Source organism: Galeopterus variegatus, unplaced genomic scaffold (genome assembly GCF_000696425.1).
Source record: "Galeopterus variegatus unplaced genomic scaffold, G_variegatus-3.0.2 Scaffold218, whole genome shotgun sequence".
In the NCBI taxonomy this organism is placed as follows: domain Eukaryota; kingdom Metazoa; phylum Chordata; class Mammalia; order Dermoptera; family Cynocephalidae; genus Galeopterus; species Galeopterus variegatus.
This window is the reverse complement of record NW_007726329.1, coordinates 206335-211071: the sequence shown is the minus strand read 5'-3', so window position 1 is coordinate 211071 and position 4737 is coordinate 206335. Positions and strand designations below refer to the sequence as shown.

General features: G+C 57.3%; 1 long non-coding RNA gene across 1 annotated transcript in view; it reads right to left on the bottom strand.

Annotated features, from left to right (window-relative positions):
* Nucleotides 1-2656, bottom strand: part of LOC103585128 — a 6415-nt gene extending 3759 nt beyond the window's left edge. The window contains exon 1 of the long non-coding RNA XR_550039.1: nucleotides 2466-2656. This is a non-coding gene — a long non-coding RNA (uncharacterized LOC103585128). The remainder of the gene's footprint in view (nucleotides 1-2465) is intronic.
* Between the last annotated feature and the right edge of the window lie 2081 nt (nucleotides 2657-4737).

Sequence of the window (4737 nt, the reverse complement as noted above, 5' to 3'; positions counted from 1 at the left end):
GGCCGCCCGCCAGGCTGCCTGGCGCCGCGCCCTCCCGCATCACGCCGCGGTGAGTCACCGCGCGCGGCCCCGCCCCCCGCGCCAACAAACAGCGCGTTGCCCGGCAACTGCCACCGCCCGCCCGCGCAGTCCCGGGTTCGAGCCTCCAGCACCGGTGCTACGCGATGCTCCGGGCCCCAACGGCCTTTACCAGATTAAGGGCTCAGATGGGGACTGCTGTGGTTCCCTGGGGTGGGGAGGACACAGGGTGGCTCTCCCACTCCAGATCCACCCCTGGCTCCAAGGGAACTGGGTGCTAGGGTCAGGATGTCACGGGGTGGTCGCTGTGGGTGAGCAGCTGGACCAGAGTTGCTGAGGAGTCGAAGCCATTTTCCTAGAGGGATATGGGGAGACGGCCTGGGGAGGGTGATGCTGTCAGGAGGGCTGTAGTGGGGGCTTTTGGCTTTTTGCCCTTACCCTCCCACCCACAAGTAGCTAACATTTAATGAGCACGTTCTGTGTTCCAAGCCCTGTTGTATACAAGTGTGTACCTGTGTGTACTAATTTAATGTTCACCTCAGTTCTCTGATGTTTCATTGGTATTCCCATTTTAGAGATGGGGAAACTGAGTCACAGAGCGGCCACATCCCTTGCCAGTAAAGGCAGAAACAAGCTTGAAACCCAGGCAGGGTGACCTGGGCTCCCAAGCCCCTCTCAGCAGGGTGCATGTCCCCTTTTGGTGCAGTCATATCTGTGGGAGTCTTCGAGAATGTGGGGGTAAATACCAAGTCCACGTTGGAGTTTGGGTGGGACACGCAAGGGTGTAGTGGGGCCTGGTGGGCTCCTTGGGGGCTGTCCACACCGGCAGCTGTAGGCTGTGCACTCCAGAGGCTGTGCCAAGTGCCCCCCGCACCCACAGACGGTCATACCATGTGAAGGCAAGAAGAGTTCCCCAGGAGCCGGCCTCAGATCATCTCACCCTGGGCACCCTGGCATCCCACAATAGTCACCACAGAGCTGCCCAAAGGATCCCTAAAGATGAGGGGGCCGCCCAGGGTCCCAAACCCTGTGGTGTGGGAAATAGAGCAGCAGGTACTAGCACCTCCATCAGGGAAGTGACTTGTTGCCTGTGAAGTGACCTTTTGTGTCATTTAAGAAATGTTCGTTCTCAAATGATTGAGTCAATCTCTCAATCACATAATGATTGAGAGGAGGAGACAGATCTGAGTTCAGGGTTCCTAGAGAGTCTGAAATCACAGGGTCATGGTGGGGAGGTGAGGAGGGCTTCCTAGAGGAGGTGATGCCCTGGGAGTTCAAAGATGCTCAGGAGTAGGCAGGTGGGTATGACAGAAGGTGGAGACTGACAGAAGGTGGACCTTCCTGCCCACCATGGGAGGGACCGTGGAGGAATTTTTCAAAGTAGATGGGAGAGGGGAGACATCATTGGGTTCAATTGGCTCTCTCTGGAGAATGAATTAAAGGGGTAAGGCGGGAAACAGGGAGACCAGGCGGGTGGACACTGGAGTGTATTTAGGCCAGTGATGATGGTGGTGGGTGATATGGTTGGCAGATTCAACAAATATACAGAACATCCAGTTAAATTTGAATTTCAGATTCAGAACAAATAATTTTTTTAGTATAAATTTTTTTTTAGTATACCTCTGTCCCAAATATTGCATAGGACATACTTATGCTTAAAAAAAGATCCGTTGTTTATCTGAAAATCAAATTTAACTGGGTGTCCTGTGTTTTATCTGGCAACCAAACTTTGGGGGGAGGCACCTCAGGGGCCCCTGGGGATGGGGACATGATAATAGCTGACACCAATTGAGCAAATGCACTTTGAAGTGGGTACTACTGTCAGCCCCATTTTACAGGTAGGTAAACTGAGGTTCAGAGAGGTTTTTAACTTTTCTATACGATCAGTAAGTGGGTGACTCTCGACTGGAATCTGGGCATGTTGGTTACAGGCCACCAGCAGTCAGAGCTTGTACCCCTTCTTCCGCGGGGGTCGGGGTGGGGCTTGGACGCACCGGTTCCTGGTGGCCCAGGTAAGGGCCTTCCTAATGCCATAGACTCCCCAGTCCCCTCGCGTAGCCTGGGCTCTGCGCCGCTCCCCTCGCGCCCCTCCTCCGCGGACACCGAGGCAGTGGGAGGGACGCGAGGCGGCCTCAGGGGGCCTCCTCCCCCCGGCTGAGGCTCGGCCTCGCCCTCCTGCAGGCCGGGAAGATCCGCCGTCTGCGCCCGCCGGCAGGGGGAGGGGGCGGGTTATTTTTACCTCCCTCCAGGCAGCCAGGGCGACAGGAAGTGAGCGCGCGGCCCGCCAGATGTGGGGAGCCAGGCAGCTGGGAGCAGCCACAGCTGGACTGGCGGCCGGCCGGGGCGGGGGGAGGCGGGGCGCGCGGAGGGTGGATCCCCAGGACTCAGGTCCTCCGCTTTGTTCCCCGCCGTCCCAGCCTGTCCTCCAAGGTCTCCCCTTCACCCACCTCCCCTGCTCATCTGGTCGTTGTCTCGCTGTCCCCCATCTGTGCGTCAGTCCCCTCGGTGCTCAAGGGCTCTCGGGTCCCGGGCAGGGAGGGAGACCTTTCTCCTCGTCTCGGGGACCCCCGGGTCCCAGCAGAGGAAGGGGTGAGAAGGGGAGACGGCCCCTTGCCGGCCCCGCCTGCCACCGTCATTGTTTACCCGTCGGCTGCCTCCTTGGAAACTTAACCCGCCCGCGGTAATTTTATTTGGGAACTTCGGCCAGTTGCCATAGCAACCCCCAGTGACGTCAGAGGGGCTGGGGCCCGAAATCCCCGGGAAAAGGGAGATGGGATTAGGGGGGAGACCCCCAGAAGGGCTCTTCCTTAACCCTGCGCGTGCCGGCTCCAGTCAGGCAGCTGGAAGAGGCAGCCCACTATGACACTTCTTGGGGCGCCCCAAGTCTGGCCTGGTGTCAAGTCAGGGTGGCAGGCCAGGCTTTGATGTCATCAGTGCTGGGTGGGTGGTGAGTCAGCCTCAGGGTGGGGGCTGGGCCAGGCCTGGGGGCTATTCCTGTCTGACTCACCCGACCATGCCCCTGAGCAACACTCGGACCCTTCCCTGGAGTTTTCGGACACCTGGCTGGGGGTCCCCACAAATCTCTGTGGCCTCTCTGCCCTTCTGAACCATAGATGGATTGGCAGAGTCTTTCCTGGTGCTCCGGACACCGGTCAGGGACGCTTGAATGGATGGGACCGTGGCAAAGTGAGCCGGGGCCACCACGTAATGTCCTTCCCCGGATGTGGGGAGGGGCTGGTGCCCTAGCAAGGGGTCAGGGATGTGGTGGGATCCCGGCTCAGTCCATAACACAGCAGTCGCCAGGGTGACAGGAGGCAGGGGCCCTGACTGGCATGGAGCAGCACAGCCGCCAGCCGGGGGCTGGGCGGGGAGGAGCCACTCTAACCACAGTGACGTGGGACTTCCTCGGCGGGGCCTGTTTGATGTCTCTGTGTGCAGCGTTGCCATGGGGCCCAGCAGGCAGCCCTGCGTGTGAGCCGGGGTGACCTGTAGACCAGCTGGGCTTGTCAGGGTCCCTTGACCCAGCCCTTCACCATGGGCCTGAGGGTACCTGGTGTACCTAGGTGTGCACGCTCATCCAACTTCCACCCTGGGCTAGGACACTACACATCTCATCTCAGGGCCTTGTGACAACTGCACATTTTCAGCCCCATTTTACAGGTAAAGAAACCGAGGCTCAGAGAAGTGTGATCACCTGGCCAAAGACATCTAGCTAGGACTTTAAACTCTGTTGTTCTTCTGCTCAGCACCTCTCCCCTCCTCCATCAAACTGTCCTCCTTGCTGTTTCTCACATACCCCAGGCACATTCCTGCCACAGGGCCTTTGCACTGGCTGTTCCCTGCCTGGAGCTTTCTTCTCCCAGATGTCTGCATGGCTCCTCCCTCAGCTTCTACAAGTCTTTGTTCAAATGTCACCTCCTCCTCAGGGAGGCCTTTTCTGACCTCCCCCCCACCATCCCACTTTTCATCTCTATTTTTCTTGCTCCCCCTAGCCTGTACCAGTCAATACACTATATAATTTTTGTGTGTCTTTTTTTTTTGGCAGCTGGCTGGTGTGGGAATCTGAACCTGTGACTTCGGTATTTCCAGCACCTAGTGAGCTACACTATCTGTATACCTATCTTTCCTGTTTATTCTGTGTGTTTACCCCAACAGATGTCTGCCCCACAAGGACAGGGATTTTCTTCTGTCTTGTTCTCTGCTGTGTCCCCTGTGCCCAGAACAGTGCCTGGCACACAGCAGGCACTCAAAGGATGTTTGTAGACAAGACAAATGAGTATGTGTTTCTCTCATGCCATTTGACCACTTGACCTAGTCTCATCCTGTCCTTGTCCCCTAACCCTTCCCCATCACGACAAAGGGTCAGTCGGTCAGTTTGGTGAGCTTTGATCGCTGTTGGCTATTGTCCCTGGGTAAAGCAGCCAGCTCAGGACTGGTGTGTGGGGACAAACATCAGGGGACCCAGAGGGAGTACTGGGGGCTCTGGGAAGACCCTCTAAGCTTGGGCTGAGGGATGCTAAATGAGCTGGGGCTGTCTGAGTCACATGCAGGGAAACAGCTAATACTGACTCAGGGACCCTGGCCAATAGGTATTCCCAGAGAGCAGCGTGGAGGAGGCATGTACTTCTAGATGTGTGCCCAATTAGACTAATGCAGGCAGGGTGAGGGGTGAGTGTCTGGATGGGTTTTTGAGTGTGAAGGGAGCATTTTGGAGAGGCA